Source organism: Castor canadensis, chromosome 3, assembly GCF_047511655.1.
Source record: "Castor canadensis chromosome 3, mCasCan1.hap1v2, whole genome shotgun sequence".
NCBI classification, from domain to species: domain Eukaryota; kingdom Metazoa; phylum Chordata; class Mammalia; order Rodentia; family Castoridae; genus Castor; species Castor canadensis.
Window position 1 is genome coordinate 54,104,760 of NC_133388.1, and position 20,804 is coordinate 54,125,563.

A 20,804-nucleotide genomic window follows, 5' to 3' on the forward strand; every position below is an offset into this window, starting at 1 on the left:
ACTTTTGGCTTTTAACTATTGTGAAGTATATTACAGCCATGTGAATCTGCTCACTGAGCCTTCTAATATTAACCTGAAGCAAAATATTGTTCACTTGTTGGGCATTAAAATTCACACTTAAATTTTTTGTGTTCCCTGTCTTTTTATCTAACTCAATCTTCATTTTTAAAAGGCTGGATTAAGAGTTTCTCCCTGCATGTACTTGTGCCAAAAAACAAATTGTAAAGACATTATTTTTGATGTCCAGGAATTTCAACAGAAGCACCAAGATACTTTGAGGCAAGACATGAGGGACAAAGAGGCATCCAAACAATCAGTCGGAACCTCAGTGCCTGCCAAGTGCTGCCTCTCTTGGGAGGTCAGGGAAGGACGGCAGTGAAGGATGCTGAATTTGGAGAGACTGGAGATAGTGCATATTCTGTCCTCAGAGAGAAGACGTGGAGGAAATGGGATTCTGAAAGCTTTGCAAATAAAAAGGCAAGACTTGGGGCCTGCCAGAGAACATTTCAAGATCTGGGATCTAAATATATGAAGATTTCTTCCAGAAAAAGATGGAAAGGGAGCCATCTAATGCTCTGTAGAATTAAAACAAGACAGCTCAGAATAAATGAAAACGACAATAGCTTAGGAAAGGCAGGCTTAGCAAATGGCAGTGCAAACACCTAGCAGGAGCTAGGGTAGAGAAATAAGGCATGGATGCACTAAAATGTTTTCATGAGAAAATGCTATTACTGCCAGTTGCATCAGATCTCTGATTAGGTATCCTTATTGCTTTTAATCATAACCATCCTTTCTGATATACTGTAGACTGGCTATTTGTTCTCATATATCACGAGCTTTGTCTGGCTTTATCATCAAGGACTCTATGAAGATTTGGGGTAAATACAGGAAAAATATTGCCTCTTCTCCAAATAGATTTAGGGTAGAAAGAGTGTGTTATAGAGTTTTGAGAATACTCATATTAATCAGATAATGCTGGGCTACATAGGTTTTCTGAATGAGATTTTTATAGACTAAAAGTGGTACCCAGCGTACCATGCTATGCAGACATGAATGTTAGAAACTTGAAATGCTAACACAGAAGTGCCTTAAGCAAGGCTTCCCTGAAAACAAAACTTAGACAAAGACGAGGATATGGTTTTTAACTTAGGAGAGGATTCCAGGAACCAGGAGTGAGGTTGCTGAGAAAGTGAGACAGAGCAGGCAAAAGGTCGAGACTTTTTACTGCTGTGGATATCAGGGGATCAGTCCCCCACAGACCTTTAAAGAAACCATAGGGCACAGAGGGGTCAGGAAATGTATTCACTAACTTCTGTTCCTTGTTCTTTTAAGCTTATCCCAAAATCAGTCGTTTCTCCAGAGAAACAAAAGATAGGCGAGAGAGAGATGGATAGGTAGGTAGGTAGGTAGGTAGATAGAGGGATAGATAGATTTATTATAGGAATTGGCTCACACATTTATGGAGGCTGGGAAGCACCACAATCTTGCCATCTGTAAGCTGAAGAACCAGGAAAACTGGAAATATATTTCAGTCTGAGTATGAAAGCCTGATAACAAGGATCTCCAATGGCCAAGGACAAGAAAGATGGATGTCCCAGCTCAAGGAGACACAAAGAGAATTCACTCTTCCTCTGCCTCTTTGTTCTATCTGGGCCCTCAATGGGTTGGACGATGTCAAGTCTTGTTGGTGAGGACAGATTTTCTTAGTTTAATGATTCAAACGCTAAGCTGTTTAGGAAACACCTTCATACACACACCTAGAAATAACGTGTTACTACCATCTGGGCATCCTTTAGCCCAGTCAAGTTGGTGCATAAAATTAACCTTCATGGTCATGTAAACAATTAATGTCCTCACACTTCCAGCTCTCCTCTACCTGGGATGAATAGACTTTAGTCTTAAGACAAAAGCAGAGAAATTCCCTAGGGCCTGCTTGAGGCAAAACGTTGGCCATTTACAGGTATTGTCCACTGACTCATTCCAGTGTGCCATCCTGAGGTCTGTGCTGCAATCAGATGGGCAAATGGGATACAGTCCTAGTCCTGCAAAAGGTAACCACCCTGACTTCTCAGTGATGCTAGTACATCTCTCACTACTGAATTCTGTGTTATTTTAGTATTGTCTTTCAGACCATCCTGGAGAACAATGTTAGGTTCTCTAGTGTCATGTAATAAATCAATTCTAACATGGCCTTCTGACTCTGCTCCATACTTTGCCCAGATGATTGTGGCATTTCTGCCTCAATTGTTGTAAGTTATTTCATGTCCAAACATCAAAGAACTTGGCCTTGGTAGGAAGTTAAACTCTAAAGCATGGGAGGATGACCCCTGGTCAACAAGCAGTTCCTCTAAATAACCTTCTACTCCACCTCCCTCTGTCTAACACCATTAAGATCCACTCTCATGAATGTTCTTAAGTTTCTGCTAGTCCATATTAGTAAGATCCACAGTTTTTCCAGAAAACAGCTGTCTGCTCCTGCAGTCAGGACTGCTTGGGCTATGCTAAGAAATTATGGTTAATCTGGTGTAATGATAGAAAGCTATAAGAAGCTAGTGAGCTACAGAGATCTAAGGAAAACCAGCAGAAATTTTAGAACCTTGCATAATGAACTCATTCACTAAAATCATAGAATCAAGAATAGGTAAGAAATTCATTGAAAGAATTTCTTTAGGCAAAACCTAATAGATGTCAGTGACTTAAAGCTGACACAAGACCTAGGGAGAAAAGTGATCTGCTTTCCCAAGCACCAAGAAAACTCAATGACACAGCTTAGAATTTTTAAAGTAAAATGGAAGAAGGGACAGTGATTATTTATTTCCCCAGAGTGGGATGAGGCCAAATAGGAAGTGGCTGGAAGAGACCAGCCAATACTTTGATTCTGAAGTGCAATAATGGAGTGAAGAAGACAGGACTATATATATTTAACATTATTTGGGGAAAGTTTACACTCAGAAGGCCTTGCCAATGGAAGAACTATTATGGTCCTGTGCATTGTAGTTTCTGTGCAGAAGGGTGAAACACTCACAACAGCAAAACTCTGTGGATTTGGGGTCTTTTTCACAGTGGAAATGGCCTTGTTCTCTCCCAGAAAACCTCAGGTGGTAGCATCAGAAACTTGTCTAAGGAAATCAGCAATGGAACCTCCCCAGGGAACTGTCTATCTAGGATTTAATCTAGGGATACTTGCTTTATATGGAACTTGAGAAGAAATCACTTGTAGCTGGCTTCAAGTACGTGTTAGGAGAAGATAAGAGGTAGGATAGGCTTAAATAGATGTGCACGCACACACGCATGCACACACAGTGAATGTTTGCTGCTATCATAACCCAGTGAAGGTAAGTGGGGAACTTTGTTCCATGTAGTAACTCAGGGTCCCAGGCTTCCTTACTCTTGTGGCTTCTCTGTTCCCCACAGCCTTGGAGTCCTCCACTGAATCCTCTGTTTTTGCAGAAAGAAAGAGAATGAAGCAATATAGAGGACCACCCAAGAAGTTTGGAGGCCTGGTGGCCTACATAACTTTTGTTTGGATTCTGTTACCCCAGCTAGCTATGTGGTTCTACCTAGACACAGTGGACTGACAGAAGTGGTCTTGCTATGACTCCAAGAGGAGATGAAAGGGTTGGGAGAACACAGAGCTGTCTCTGCTACAAGATATACTTTGTTTACAAATTGCACTAAATGATGTTTGCCAGAGTGAAGATAGTCACTGACGTGGCTCTAGAAACTCAGTTCTTAAACATTTCTCATTTTGTCTAAGTAATTACTTAAACTGATGCTCTTGTCATTTGTCCTGAATGGCTGAATTGGACTTACTTTCCAGGCCTTCCACCTACTGTCCATCATGAGTCTACTCAAATGTGAGGCTGATTCTGAGCATCCCATGTAAAATTTCAACCCATCCATCTCACTGCCACCCTAATTATGCCCTATTTTTCCCCAAGATATGCAAAATAAGGTCACATAATACATGATTTATTTGTTATGTTTCTTCTTATTGAGGTCTTCTTTCACTGAATGTAAGTGTTATGGGTGTACAGGCTTTCATCTGATTGGTACTTTGAGGTACCTCAAAGCCTAGAAATATGCCTGGCACACAGTAGGCATATAGTACATATATGATGGATGGATGGATGAATGAACAGGGAGCAACAGGTGGTCACCAAGAAAGAATCCAACCAGGTGCTGGTAACTCACACCTGTAATCCTAGCTACTTCTGAGGCAGAGATCAGGAGGATCATAGTGCAAAGTCAACCAGGGCATATAGTTCATGAGACCCTACCTTGGAAAAAACCCATCACAAAAAAAAGGCCAGTGGAGTGGCTCACATGGTAGTGTTGCAGAAGGGCCCAGACAGAGACTGAGGGCACCAAAGCTTTCGGGAAGCAAGTTTTTTAGGCAGGCCTGCAGTGACTTGGTGGACTTGAGTCCAAAGGCTGAGCCCCAAGAACAAAGCAGGCCTTCCTTACATACCATTTAGAGCAGGTTACAGAAATGGGGTACAGCTTGTCCCATACATAATCACATGTAATTTCATTGGCTGCTTTAACCTCTTGGGCGAGGTGACCCGTCTCTGGTCTCCAGGTAACTTCCCCAACTTTGGGTTTTTTTGTTGGTTTGTTTCACTGTAGTACTCATTATCTCCCTTCCTGCCTTCCACAAAAGGGAGAGAAGGAAGCAAGTTCCTTCCATACAATCTTCCTGAGTTGGTCCAGGCAACAGAAGGTCATCTACATACTGGAGGAATGTGCAGCCATGCTGGTCGGCTGAGAAGGCCTTTAGGTCAGATGCCAGGGCAGTCCCAAAGATAGTGGGAGAGTTTTTGAAGCCGTGTGGCAACCGAGTCCCAGTCAATTGTCCCTTTCTCCAGTGCTAGAATTTTCCCATTGGAAGGCAAAGACGGGTTGGCTCCGTGGGGCCAAGTGGATGCAGAAAAATGCATCCTTAAGATCCAAGCAAGTAAAGTATTTTGCCTCAGCTGGGATAAGGCCCAAAAGACACCCTGTAGTTTGGGACTATAGGGTGTAAGGTAACAGTTGCTGAATTGACTGCATGGAGGTCCTGAACTGGCCTAAAGTCTTCAGTCCCTGGTTTTGGGACAAGCTGTAGGGGGGTGTTCTAGGGAGACTGACAAGGCCGAAGGATCCCACACTTCAGGAGTCTGTCAAGATGCTTTTGGATCCCAAATTGGGCCTGTGAGGAATATAGTATTGCCTCTGGCTAACAGGGATGGCTCCCAGCATTAATTCTACCCCCACTGGAGGTGTGTTCCAAGCTAGTCTGAGGGTGGGGAGGTTGTCCTCAGCCCATACTCCTGGAATTTTAAAGGGAAGTTCAGGCATCTTGGGAATTTCTTTTTTAGAGGCACAGAGTCACCATTCCTCCTCCTGTGCAATCGTGAGGGTCAGAATCTTGGTTTCAGGTCCTCTCAGCTTTAAAGCTGCCTTGCCATCAGAGTCAAAGATTGTGACCTTAGCTTGTACAACAAGTATCTGCCCATCAAGGCCACAGAGCAATCAGGAAGATAAACTCATGTCTTACTTCGTGCTTTCCAATATTGCATTTTCTGGATACAAGGAAGGGGCAGCAAGTCTGATCTCCCATGGCCCCAACAATGGTTGCATGTCTCTGTGAGAGAGGGCCCACAGGTTGGGTTACAACCAAATGGGTCATGCCAGTGTCCACCATTAGGTCAAGGGACAGCCCCCTATTTTCATTCAGACCATAGGCCCTGGGGTCCCAGTAGAATGGAGCCCGGTCTGTCCTAATCCTCCTCACAATCCTCAAAAGTGGTCAGCCTGACGATGTCTTCCTCCCAGGGGCCACTTCTCCCCTGAGCAGGCCAACACTTTCCTCCAACAACAGGGCCTATGCCTCTGGTCAGGGGGGCCTTCTGGGGGTTCCTGCCATTGGGTACACTCATTTTTCCAGTGTCCTTCTTGACAACAGTAGGCACACTGGTCCTGCCTTAGTTCTTCTCTAGGATGAGGCCATTCCAGGGGCACTGACCACCATCCACAGGGATGGTGCACACTGGGGCTTGCCCAACTGTCTAGCTAGAGCCTCAGCAAGGAGGTCCACCTGCTTTTTTATCTTTCTGGCAGCCACCCATTTGGTCTTCTAATCTTGATTGACAAAGACTTTTGTGGCCACCTCCAGGAGCTGGCTGGCATTCATACCAGCAAAACCCTGAAGCTTTTGCAACTTTCGCTTTATGTCCTCCTGGGCCTGGCTGACAAAGGCTGCATTCATCATCCTCTAGTTTTCAGCCACCTCTGGGTCAAAAAGCATGTATAGGCAGAAGGCCTCACATGGTCACTTGTAAAGCTGGCTGGGGCTCTCATCTGGCCTTGGGTGGACTTCTGTTGTCTTACTCATGGTCATGGCCTTTTTTCCTCCTTCCTTCATGCCTCCTAATAATGCCTCCTGATACTGTTCAAGCCACTGGTAATCTCAGTCATCATTAGGGTCCCAGTGGGGGATCCTCCTCAGGGAGCTGGCCCTGAGCATAGGCTTGGGCATTTAGAGTGTTCACAGGGGCATGGTCTTCCAGCTACCATAGATCTACCATGGTTATACAGTGTCACTCCTTAGTATTAAACAGAGTCAGAAGAAGCTGTCAGCATCTGTCCAGGTGGGTTTATGAGTTTGGATGATGGACTGCATTAGATCAATCAGGGCCTGAGGCTTTTCCATGAAGGAGGGGGTGTAGTGCTTCCAATTAAGGAGGTCTGCAGTGGTGAAGGGCTGGTAGACAAATGTTTGCCTTCCTCCTTGTATCTGACAATGCTGGTCATAATATATTTGGCCCTGGACCTCTCTCAGGGGCATAACAGGGTGGTGGGTTCCCAGGGAGAAGCTAGACCTATAGTGGGTCTATTCAAGTGTTCCTGGTTAAACCTAGGGTCCAGTCTCATAGGGAGCTGTGGAATGAGGACTGGTGGGCTTGGAGTGAGCACGAGGCTCATGGGGCCTGAGGAAGGTGGGATTGTTGAAGTCTCAAGGACTCCTGGGCTTGGCCTTATAGGTATATTTGCTGTGGGCTTCCCACATTGGGTGCTGCTGCTCCTTCCAAGGATGGAGGCAGATAATAGTGGCAAAGGTGGGTATAGTGGCACATAAGGGGAGGGGATTCCCTTGGGGTCCCCTGCTAATATGGGTTTCTTTTGCTTTTTCCATTTTTCCCTGCACTTGGAAGCTGCTGCCCTGGCTACCATGACCCTACATGCTTCCTGTAGGTGGAGCTTTAGCCACATGGGCTGACTGAGGACTGCATCCTGCCAGCAATCAATATGAGGAATTGATCTGGGTTTCTGAGTCCCCCTACAACCACTTCAAAAACTCTATTGACTATGATCTTATCTAATGACCCCAAAAGCAGGCCAGTCTATTTCACAGAAGGTCCTAAGCTTACCAGCTGAGGATCACAGGAGTCAGCTTGACCCTGTGATCTCCCTTAAATCCCCTCTTAAAGTTCTTAAGCATGCATTCTAGGGAGTGTTCTTACTCTGACCTCCTTCCATTCTTCCCATTTGCCAGACATCAAGACAGAGAGAAGGAAGGGATGAGGGCTGTTGAGAGGAGGTAAGGGATCCTCCCTCCAGCACACAGGGGAAAACAAATAACACCACTTTCTTCATCTGTCTCCGACCACCCTCCTCACAGGATTTAAGCATCTCTTGGCCTGGACTGCAGGCCCTGTTAGGGCTCACCCTAGACCATCTGAGTCCACCACAGACCTGCAGATCAGGACTCTGCACTCGCTTCATAACCAGACTATGTCTCAGGCTCATGCTTTCACACACTCTCACACAGCACAGTACTTCCAGCCCACTTCCTGAACCTGAAAGACATGGTTTCACCCCACCAAAGATGGGGTTACTCAGGTGTCCTTGGGAGTTGATCATACTCCCCTTCTGACTCCTAAGACAGGCCTGAATTCAAATCTGGGTTCTTACCAATCTGATCAGTGGGACTCCCAAATTGGTTCCCAAGCCTTTCTGGATTCCTTTGTGCAACTGGAACTTGCCTCCTCAGCTCACTGGGAGAGGGACTCCCTCCCCTTAGATGAACATGGTCCTGGGTAAGGTTGGCCCTCCCAGTGGGCCAGTGATATTGAACTGGTGACAAGGAGGTGAAAACACCACCCTCCAAATCCTGGACAAGCTCCCCAGAAATGTTGCAGGAAGGCTCAGACAGAGACTGAGAGGAAACCAAAGCTTTTGGGAAGCAAGTTTATTAGGCAGGCCTGCAGCAACTCAGCGGATTTGATCCAAAGCTTAGCCTCAAGAACAAAGAGGGCCTTCCTTATATACCATTTACAGCAGGTTACAGAAATGAGGGATGGATACAGCTTGTCCCATACATAATCACATGTTATTTCATTGGCTGCTTTAACCTCTGGGGCAAGGTGACCCTTCTCTGGTCTCCAGGTGACTTTCTTCAACTCCAATTTGTCTTTGTTTCACTATAGCACTCATTATCTCTCTTCTCCCTCCCTGCCTTTCTGCCACAGTAGAGCACCTGCCTAAAAAAGGTGAGGCCCTGAGTTCAAACACCAGTACTGCCAGAAACAGGTATTTGTACAACGATGCTATAAGCAGCACAATTATTTCCAGTATCCAAAAGATGGAGATAATCCATATGTATATTGACAGATGAATCAATAACAAAATATGGTATATTATGAATACAATGGAATGTTATTCAACCTAAAAAAAGGAAGGAAAGACTGGAGGTGTGGCTCAAACAGCAAAGTGCCTGCTTTGCAAGCATGAAGCCCTAAGTTCAAACCCCAGTCCCACCAAAAAAAAAAAAAAAAAAAAGAAAAAGATAAAAAGAAAGGAAATGTTCCAGCAATCCCACCTTTGGGCATATATCCAAAAGAACTGAAAGCAAAATCTCAAAGAGTTATTTGTACACTCATGTTCATAGCAGTACCACTCACAATAGCCAAGAGGTGGAGGCAACACAAATGTCCATTGATGGATTAATGAATAAGTTATAGTCCATATATATTATGGAAATATTCAGCCTTCAAAAGAGAAAAAATCTTGTCCCATGTTATAATATGGATGAAACCTGAGGACACTATACTAAGTGAAATAAGTTAGTCGTTAAAAGTTAAATACTGCATAGTTCCACTTATATGAAGTACCTAAAGTAGTCAGATTCATTGGAACAGAAAACAGAATAGTGGTTACAAGGGGTTGAGAGAAGAGGAAAACAGGAAGTCTTTAATGGATATAGAGTTTCAGTCTCACCAAGTGAAAAACTTCTGGAGATCTGTTTCATAGCCACGAATATGCTTAATACTACTGAACTATACACTTTAAATAGTTAAAATGGTAAAATTTATGCTATATGGGTTTTTTTTTTACCACAATAAAACTGGAAGGAAATTCTGATATGATACACCATGTATGAACTTGAAGATAATGTATATAGACAAATACTCTATAATTCTATGAGGACCTAGAACAGTCCATTCATAGAGACAGAAAAGATGGAGGTATGGCTCAAGCAGTAGAGCACCTTGTAAGCACAAGGCCCTAAGTTCAAAGCCCAGTTCTACCAGAAAAAAAAAAAAAAAAGGAAAGAAAAGATATCCGGGGGATTGGAGGGATGTGGGAATCTGGAGTTATTATTTAATGGAGAAGATGAAAAAGTTCTGGAGATGGATGGTGGTAATTGTTGCACAATGATGTGAGTGTACTCAATATCACTGAACTGTACATTTTAAAATGGTAATTTTTATGTTATGAATATTTTACCATGGTTTTTTTAAAAGAAAGAAAACTCCAGAAAGAAGAAAAATATTGTGGACAGAAAAAAATCCTACTCACAAATTAGGACCCTTCATTCAGTCATGGATGGGACAGTAACAAGGTGGATTTCACCCCAGTTTACAGTTCTAAACAGTCTCCCTTTATGGCAAGTTTTTCCATTGGACACAGAAGGTGAAAAAGTATGAATTTTCATGTGGTTCAATCTGTTCACACTCTGGCTCCTGTATATTTGCTATCAGCTCCTGAATGACTGCAATTGACTTGGTCATCTACAACCACACAACCACGCCTATGAAATAGGCCTTATCTCCCCCACTTTTTTTCATAGATTATTAAATTGAGGCTCAGAGACATTGAATCACTTCCTATGACCTTGCAGTTATTACTGGATAGAAGCAGATTTGGTTGCAGTTGTGCCTGACTCCCAGACCACATCACCACCCTCTCTCTTTTGTTAGATAATCACATGCAGTGTTCTTGCTGACTGAACTCCCCCTAGAAAGGCCATGAGTCAGGAGCATGCACACATAACTTATTTTGGCAACTGTGGCAGGAGGTAGGTAACATGCAAGAAACTGATGTATGGTCTGTGACCCAACACTCTGTGTTCCTATGTAGTTTATAGAAACTCCTTCTGGTTGTGACCAAAAAGCTAAAGTGGGGAAATATTCTCTTCAAAGAGCCAACTTGAAGGTGCTACTCTGGCCACACTGAATAATACAAATTTAAAAATCCATTATTCCCATTGGTAAAGAGGGAGAGAGAGAAAATAGGAAAAGATTTCCTTTACAAAAAAAATGAAGGCTCATAGACATAGATAAAATCCCTTAGTTATAAAATCATCATTTCACAACCTTTATATTATAATTTTTCAGGCAACAATTAGCAAAGGATATTAAAATCATTGGGTAAAAAGTTTGAGAATCAGACAGTTCCATTATTTCAGATTATCAGTCCACAGATAATTTTAATTAAAAAGGAAGGAAAATATAGGTTTGCAATGAATTTATCTGTCAGACACACCTTAAACAAGACATCAAATATTATTTCTTACAAATCACAGAAGAAATTAATATTCTGTGTCCCTTCTTTATAAACTATGAGAAACATACATTCACATACACACACACACACACACACACACACACACACACACACACATATATAGTATTCTTGCCAAAATATTTCATTTGAATCTAATAATGAGAGATAATCCATAGTCATGGTATATTCTTCTAGACAACAACTCAGATTCTTCAAAATGTCATTGTCATAAAAAAAATGGAATGGAGGAAGAATACTATTCTAGATTAAGGAAAACTAAAGGTCATAACAATTAAGCATGATACAAAAGCCTGGACTTCAATCTTGGAGTTCAAAAATTTATGTAAAGGCCATTTTGAGGATAGCAGAGATTTCAATATGGGCTTGTGTTGGATGCAATTATCAAGTGAGTTAAGTTTCATGGAGTTTACAACTTAATTTTAAATGATTCAAAAAGTATATTTTTATATGTACCATTTAGAGATTATGTATGTATATTAATAGAAATAAATGTAGGTAGAAAGGGGCAGAGAAAGAAGGCTTAGAAACAAAGACAAACCTAGCACAACACGTATCCTTATAGTGCACAGTTTATTGATTTGAAACTATTTCTCAGTAAATCAGAGTTTCTAGAAGAAATGGCTGATTCCAGTTCTGTTGGAGAGTATGACAGGATGAGTCTGGAATATTTTGTCTGCCAAATACCAATTTTAAACTACTAAGGTCATATCTAAAAGATTCAGAGACCAACTTGAAGAAACTCCACTAAGCAAAAGTGGGGCAATAAGAGTTTTAATAATGATAATAGTCATTTCCATGAATTAAAACTAATCACATATGTTTAAGTCTATGAACTCATAATGATATATGTGTGTAAATATATGCATCTATATATTTATATGTGTATATAAGAATCACTTTCAGGATGTAATGGAGAATCAATTCATTATTTTGAAAACTGGGTAGCTAAAATTAAAAAATCAAAGATTTATTCTGCTTTCCTGTATAGACATAAGAGTGGAAATATGCTTTTATAAAATAATTTCAACTAATAAATGAGCTAGAAGTTTAGAATTAGGATATTTCTCTTTGTAAACCAAATAAACTACTATATATAGGCAGTAATTATTAATGGCTGTTTCACACCAAGATAAGCCTCCTGTAGAACTGACCAGCATCTCCCAGCCTTGCCAAAGGAACCAAACCGAAGACTAATTCAGCCTCTGGATCCATCTGCCAATTTGCAGGAAATACCAGAAGACAGATGAACAGGTTGATTTATACAAGGAATATGTAATCAGCAAAATCTAGTCTATGAGAAGCTCTACAGGTCCAAGGACCCAGATATAATATAAGGAAAATGAAGGTCTGATTATATTAAAACTTAAAAAACATCTTTTTAAGTGGGTAAGACTAAACTGTAATGTCCAAGGATGCACAATTTGGTGATTAGACTCTACAAAGCAGCAATTACTATAAAAGTAATTGTAGGAAGAAAGAATCAATTGCTGGGATAACAGCACACAGGAAGGGCTTCTGAAGAGCAAGACAAAGTTTTATTTTTTTCACTTGGGTAGTAGTTACAAAGGTGTTCACTTTTTAAAAATTCATTGTCATAAATTTGTCTTGTGTAGTTTTCTATATCTTTATTTTACATTCCAATTGAAAAAAATTAAAGGAAAATACTTTGGATACATAAATACCAAATATAATGCATAGATCTCATTTGGATCCTGATTTGAACAAAACAATTTTAAAAAATAAAAAACGTATGTATGAGATCATCGGCAAATTAAAATACTGAATAGATATTTTTATGATATTAAGAAATCATTGTATATTTCAAGCTTAATAGTGGTATTGTGTGTTTTAGAACAAATAGTCTATATTTTTTAAAGATACATGCTGAAATATTTTTAGATGATCTTTGGGATTTACTTTAAAATGATCCATTGAGGGTAGAACAAGTAGGTAGGCTTTTGTAGACAAATGAAACAAATTGGCCCTGTGTTGATAATTGGGGAATCTGCTTGTGGGCTACATACAGTTCACTACACTAGTCCTTCTACTTCAGTGCATGCTTTTGAAATTTTCCATAAGAAAGAAATGCCTTTTCTTGACATGATTTGAATGAGTAGTTCAAAAGCAAAGGAAAAATGGACCCATAAATTCTGCATGTGGATTGCTCAAGCAGCTTCCTCCCTCTTCAACTAGCTGTTGGTGAAATTTCCCCTAAGAAGACAATTGTTTAAGTAAACAAAAAGTTCAGAGCCAGGTGTCATTTGTTATATAAAATGTCTGAATACCAGAGACCCCAGTGCTTCTTCCAGATCAGACTGGCAAAATAAAACATGTTTTACCTGCTCTTTGGAGGGCTGGCTGCAGTGAGTGTGCTGTCCAGGATCCTGATGCTTGGATTGGGGCACCTTGTAGGGCAGAACCTTCCATTGTATACAGTTTAAGGTCCAGATTGAAAATCTGTCTCTAAAATGCCTCCCACACTTATTGAACAGCTGCTCAAGCTCAAGTTAGCACCCGAAGTAAAACATAATATGCTTTGTTTTCAAGGCCTCACTGCCTCCATTTCATGCTGGCATCAGCACCATATGCCTTCTGGGGTAGCAAGTTGAGAAGAAAATGTTTTTATGATCATGTTGCTGATTTTAAAAATAACATGTCTAATGAGCCAGCTGTGATAAGACAGAAAAACATTAATAATAATTTCTGCATTTTATTTCATCCAAAATGGTTCTCAGATGTTCTCAGAACTACACTATGGATATCATACAGATGGCCTATTTGATGGGGTCTATTTTAAACAGGCACCTGGAAGATCATTGTTTTTATCAAAAGATAGAAAAATATTTTATCCCATAATTTAAAAATTATGATTTTGAAAAAATGGCTCACATTTTACAAGACAATGTTGTACATTCAGGAGGTACAGTGATTTGTCCTCCTGGAATTTGAAAGTAAGGGGAATCAAGAGTTAAACCATGTAGTCAATAAATAATGATCAGAGCTGAGAATGCAAATCTGCAGAGACAGGAATAGCTACTGGTCAGCAAGATCAAACTATAAAAGAATGAGTATATTGGACTGGTGGAGTAGCTCAAGTGGTAGAGCACCTGCCTAAAAAAGCATAAGACCCTGAGTTCAAGCCCCAGGGAAGTCAAAAAAAAAAAAAAAAGAATGAATGTGTTCTATTACCTAAAGAATGTGTTCATGCAAAGGTGTAGGAGAATGTGTGGAAGGGATGATGATCCCTCACAGAAACATAGGAAAATGATTTGACTAAAACAAGGGTTGGCTTAACCAAAGTCTCTGAGTAACGTGTGTTCATAGCAAGGTCATCTTCCTGTGAGCCAGATGCATCAGGCTATGGAAGAAAACTCAAGGCAGAGGTCACCAATTGGAGTATGGTACCCTAAACTTGCTCATAGATGGATTTCTCTGGCTTATGTAAGTTTTCTTTTCAATAATCAAGTTAGCTGGAAACATTTTTAAATTAAAGGATTTTACATTAGAATCTCCATTTATTACTTTTCTTGGAAAAGCCTACATTCCCATAGGGGCAAGAATCAGGTAGAACTGATAAACGCTGTCTCCTGCAGACCGCTCCCTGGCTGTCTGCAGCCCCCACGTGGTACCTTCTCTCAGTTCTTACCTGCTTGGCTCCTGGAAGCATCAATATTGGCCACCCCAGCCTACTACCTTCCACTCATCAGTTGCTCTCACTTTCTGTATTCTTATTTCCAGTTCCTCCTACAATCTTCTGGTTCTAGCCTGACTTCCTTTGTTTGGTCTTCTTTTTTTTTTTTTTTTTCATTTTTCTTTTATTATTCATATGTGCATACAAGGCTTGGTTTATTTCTCCCCCCTGCCCCCACCCCCTCCCTTACCACCCACTCCACCCCCTCCCGCTCCCCCCCTCAATACCCAGCAGAAACTATTTTGCCCTTATCTCTAATTTTGTTGTAGAGAGAGTATAAGCAATAATAGGAAGGAACAAGGGGTTTTGCTGGTTGAGATAAGGATAGCTATACAGGGCATTGACTCACATTGATTTCCTGTGCATGGGTGTTACCTTCTAGGTTAATTCTTTTTAATCTAACCTTTTCTCTAGTTCCTGGTCCCCTTTTCCTATTGGCCTCAGTTGCTTTAAGGTATCTGCTTTAGTTTCTCTGCATTAAGGGCAACAAATGCTAGCTAGTTTTTTAGGTGTCTTACCTATCCTCACCCCTCCCTTGTGTGCTCTCGCTTTTATCATGTGCTCATAGTCCAATCCCCTTGTTGTGTTTGCCCTTGATCTAATGTCCACATATGAGGGAGAACATACGATTTTTGGTCTTTTGAGCCAGGCTAACCTTGGTCTTCTTGAGGGAGAAAATATACTGGTTGTATTTGATGTTAGGACTCCTGCCTATTTGACAGTTTTATATGTCATAGTACTGTGAGAATCTGTAATTTGATTGTACTCCTCAGTCTCTCAGTCAGTCCATCAGAAATGGATCCACTCATGGTGTGCCAACCAAACAAAGCATCAGTCTTCAAGGCTGAGGATCAAAATCTCATTGCTAAATTCATAGTGGTCATATTCCCTGGCAGTTACTCCAAAATAAACTACCCAAGTTACCATCTAGTATCCTCTACAAATAGGACTTTTCCAATTTATTATATTTAGAAGGTACTTCGTGCACTGATCTTGTTTTATAAACCACATTTGCTTACAACATTATACTTTCATATGTAGGGGTGTGTGTGTGTGTGTGTGCGTGTGTGTGAAAAACCTGAAAACAGGAGATTAGGTTAGTGGAATAGCATATCAAGTGATATTTTTTAGTTCAAAAATAAAATGATCTTTGCTTTCTCTAGTCGTCCCTTTCCTGCAGAGTGTTGGGTTATGCTTTCGGTTACTTTATTTTATTAATATCACATTGCACGGCTCTTTATAAATTGCAAAGGATTTTTTGCCTTTTCTAATTCTCAAATTCTTCTCTTTTCTAGTTTGTTAATGCCATTGCATCTACAGTCACCCACTAGCCTCCTTTATTTTATAATTTAGAAAATGTCCGCCTACATATTGCACCTTAATTGTGTCATCTGCCAAAAACCAAGATGATTGGGAAAGAAAATCTTTAAAAAAAAAAAAAAAACACTTCCTACACATTCACACATTGTGGAGGCTTTACATCACAGGCATTTGGGAGTCCCACAATGTCTGGGAGAAGTTAAGAACGATTCATGCAGGAAACAATTTGGGAAAAGATGAATCTAGAAGATCCTCCCGCACATGGTTACGGCAGTGCTGACTCATGCAACAGTTCTGAAACATCTGACATCCTCCAATTCTTTCCCATCCATAGTCATACACACTCATTTGTTCATTCACTCATTCAAAAAATGATTATCAAACCTCTACCATGTTCAAGTGCCCAACTATGAAAACAACATTTTCCTACACTCAGAATCTATGATGATGATAATGATGAAACAGACAAGGACATTTTTGCATTTACAACCACATAAGTGATTTCAGTTATTTTGTTTCCTGTACTCCGGAACAGAACAATTTGACAGCTCACAAAAATTTCCAGAAAGTGCCAAGCTGATCCATCCTTAATGATTTGTGTTTTCCTCCTATAAAGAGGTATCTTTGAATGTCAAATTGGAGATTGCTGCAAAATTCAAGCTGAAAACTGACAACTAATTAGAGAATATTTTTGAGTACTTCCAAATGACTGAAAAACATTAAAAAAATCAGAAATTCTTGTTTCCCCTTTATCATTCCTATATCAGCATCACACATAGTTGAAGCATCTTAAATTGAACAGTGGACATGTGGTATATTGAGAAAAATAAATGGCTAGGTCTCTTAAAACTGTTTTTGAAAACATAAATATTTGATTAATGAATCAATCACATGTAAAAGGATTCTAACTGAGCAACTTCTAAGATTTTTAATTTCTACGAAATGGAATACTTTCAAGGCTGACGTTTTAATAACTAAAATTCAGGGAGCATGTTCCATCTTCAATACAGAAAGAAGTGTTGGGTTTAATTCTTTACCAGTGTTACAAGTTTTAAGTTGTGCTTTTTAGAATCAAAAAGGATGATAAAAGAACAGAAAATGACCATATTTTTGAAGGACTAAATAATGTTTTGATTATGGGATTGACAATCTAGCTGCAGCAACTCATGCCAGGTACCCAGGCATTGGCATATGAACAGGTTTTACTCCATAAAGAATGATGCATTTCCTACCTTTAGAGATACATGGAGTTCAGACTGAGAAAGGAGCAACAAAAATACAATTTTAATATAGAGTAAGATCCACTGTATTTTTTCCCTAAAATACATTTGTTCAACTAAAAACCTGTTCCTTCTCATGTAACAAGCCAAAGAAGCTAGTAACCCAACAAACAGTGTTCTGGGAACTGTGAGATGATGAGTTGTTAAACAGCACCAACATGCTGCTAACTTTCAGACATCTGCACTGTTTTATTATAGAGTGACAATACACTGACTGAGTTTCACATGAGGATCCTGTCATTTTTAAACTGTCTTGAAAATCTACAAGTATACTTAGAAATCTGACCGCCAACCAGGCAGGCATTGATGGCCTCATGGGTTTGGATATGATATAGTATTTTGTAATAGAAGGGAAAAAATACCAAAGCAAGTGGCAAATATCATGCCCTCTACAATAACCATTGTATCACCTGCCAGGGGATAACACACATATTTACCTGTCCTCTTCAGAGCCACTATTGAGTTGCTCCAAACTTGAAGGACCAAGGGAGATGCTATGATTTAGATTGTTGCATAAAGTTTCATTGAAGCTTGGTCCCCAGTAAAGCAGTGTTGAGGATGTAGAACCTTTAAGACATGGGGCATAGGGGGAGGCCATTAAGTCATTGGAAGGGATTAATGCTAGTCTTGCATAGCAAGACTGACTCTCTCTCTCTCTCTCTCTCTCTCTCTCTCTCTCTCTCTCTCTCTCATTGTTAAAAATGAGCCTGGCCTCTGAATCTCTCATCTCTCTGACTTCCTATCTTACCACGTTGTGATGCAGCAAGGAGACCATCTCCAGAGTGCAAATACATGGGACCACCTAATCTTGGACTTTTAGCCTTCAAAAACTGGGAACTAAAATAAACCCCTTTTCTTTACAAATCACCTATATTTTTATTATAGCAACTCAAAACAAGATGGACAGCAGATGACCCTCCACCTCATACTTTCATTGAAGGCCAAGGACTGTAGTGAGCCTATCCCAGAATCCCAAGCTTCAGATTTAGCATTTATCCAGTCATCATACCCTGAATCCAAAATTTTATCTATAACATTAGTGAATCTAATCTACAAAATAGAATAAAAAGACCTATCTCGCAGAAACAGAGGGCTGTGAGGGTCACGGTGAGATTGCGTGCTTAGCAATGTGCCTCGTGGGTAGTAAGTGCTCAGTAAATAGAGAAGTGAGTGTGCCCTTTCCCACCATCCTCTGCTGCTGCCAGAACCAAAGGAACAGAGCTGTCCTTTTGGTTCCTGCTTTGCCTTTAGCTCATAAATGTAGTCACCACAGTGTAACTACACCAGCTGCTTCTGGTTTCTTCCCAGAGTAATATTATACATTATCAATGTAATATGTGTGAATCCCCCTTCCTAACATTGATGAGATTCCAAGAAAGAGACACTGCTTTCCTGAGGAGGGTCAGTGGATGGCAATATGTATATCCACTTCTTTGTAGCATGTGTGCTTGGCTCCCAGAGTAACTTAGAATACCACTGTGCACACAGGAAACACAGGTGAAAACCATTTTCCTCATCATGAGTGGGGTTGTACTTTTCCCTCATTTTTTTCCCCAACTCACATCACTGTAGTACTTTCTCACCAATATCTTCTATTTTCCATAATGAAAATAGCAACCCACCTCCCCATCCTGGTTCTCCTTCCTGTCCTTTTCTGGTTTCCTCTTCCTTAGCCCTATTAATCTAATGGAAAACACCAGAGTGGGGGTTGTTTTGTGGTACTGGGGGTTGAATCCTGGACTTTGTACACACTAGGCAGATGCTCCAACACTTGAGCTACATTCCCAGCCTGAAAACCTTGTTTTCAAATTTATCATGCCTGTTATTGTCTGTCTCTGTCAGTCAGAATGTAATCTTTGGATCTCTGGGGTTGGGGAAGAAATCTTTACCTGTATTGTGCCTGAAATGATAGACAATTGACTGAATGAACAAATAAAAAAGTAAATTGACTCATATTTGCTTGTGTGTGCACAGAGAAGCTGCCTAAATTAGGTCTGGAGAAAGGAGAGATGGTTGGGTGAATTAGGGAAAAGTTGGAAGATTTCAATTTTTGATTGTTGAGCCATGTGAAGGATTGTATACCTCTCAGACATCACTGTTTCTAAAGCCACCAGCCAACCCTGACAGGCCCATCTTCTTTCTCCCCACTCTCTAGAAAGACCTCTTTCCTTCTCTTCTCCCCGCACCCCTTAATTTCTCTGTCAAAACTCAAAATAGCAAATGTTCTTCCGGCTACATATGCATCTATACATATCCTTTCTGTGTAAATGAATGTTTTAAGAACTGTGAAAATGAGCTTCAATTTCAAAACAGAGATGTTCTATTCAAATATGAATGTGGCAAAAGTCTTTAATAAAGGACTTACTGAACAACAGCAAGAACAAAAACTGAATCCAAGGAGGAAAGACGCCAACCCGAAAGACTCTGAGGCTTTAACAATCTGATGGGAAATGATGACAATGGCTTTGATGGTGTTAAGCCCTCATTCCCAGGGGCCACATGACGGAAGGTCCACTAAGTAGCAGGTAGCAGGGGAAGTGAGGTCTGGGATGGGACCTGGGGTCTTGGGGTGCTCCCTGCTGAGCACTCCGAGGCCATGATATTTGGGCTTCTGGGCTGCAGCCTCCACCATTCTGATCTAAGAATGCATTGGAGTTATGTCATCTGAGGCAAATGGCTCAGAGAGCCTGAGAGAACACAAACAAGCAGATCTGCAACATGGTGTGAAGAAAACAGAAGGGGCATGTGAGTGGGGATGTGTTAAATATTATGAATTCATTTCCATAGTCACCAGCAGAAGAACGTGATCTAGAGTCAAGCTGAAGCCAAGAGCCCTGCCTTCAAATCTCCAGCATTTCAGAATGTAAGTAAAATTTAAGAATATATATGCTTTGTTCTCTCCTTATAGCCACTTTAACCCCCTCCCCCACCTCCTGTGTTTTCCAGCCAGCTTTAAAAGGCAAGTGAATTATTATTCTAGCCAAATTCCTCCAGGAAGGAAAGAATAAACTCAATCCATCTTCATTTCTGTCCTCTGACAAAGTAGGTAAGACAGTGATGATAGCAGTCTTTCACTGAATTTTGCTCACAGGGACTTAATGAATATCCATTAATATACTGTGATAAGCAATGTAAAAATATGAATTATGGCAAAGTGATAACAGCCATTAATTATAAATTCCTAAACCCTCATTATACAGAAAATGAATTCCTTCTTAATTAAGATCTGACCAGCCCTAGATCCAGTAGGTGTCTTTTAGGTACTTCTATGAATTCTAATTATACAAATAATTAAAATATAAAGAAGTCAATTTAAATAAAAGGATATATTCCCAATTTCACACAAAATTATTTCTCTTTATAAAGAAGTTAGTGAATTGTAGCATTGAAAATTTCCAGAATCACCTATTAAATAATCTGAAAATAGCTTGAATTAAAGTCTAAAAAGACTTAATTGACCTGTTAGCTTGTTCATTGTATTTAATTCACTAGAATAAATAATCATGTTAGTGTAATTAGACATTGAAAACATTTTTTTTCTTTTTTGTTTTTGGCGGTACTTAAAGTTTGAACTCAGAGTCAAGTACTTGCTAGGCAGGTGCTCTACCTCTTGAGCCTCACTCCCAGCCTTTTTTTTTTTTTTTTTGTCCAGTTACCTTGGA

At 40.3% G+C, this 20,804-nt stretch overlaps 1 long non-coding RNA gene across 1 annotated transcript in view; it reads left to right on the top strand.

Annotated features, from left to right (window-relative positions):
- Positions 1–12,438, top strand: part of LOC141421577 (uncharacterized) — a 62,848-nt gene extending 50,410 nt beyond the window's left edge. Inside the window, exon 4 of the long non-coding RNA XR_012446169.1 lies at positions 248–12,438. This is a non-coding gene — a long non-coding RNA (uncharacterized lncRNA). The remainder of the gene's footprint in view (positions 1–247) is intronic.
- Positions 12,439–20,804: the final 8,366 nt, after the last annotated feature.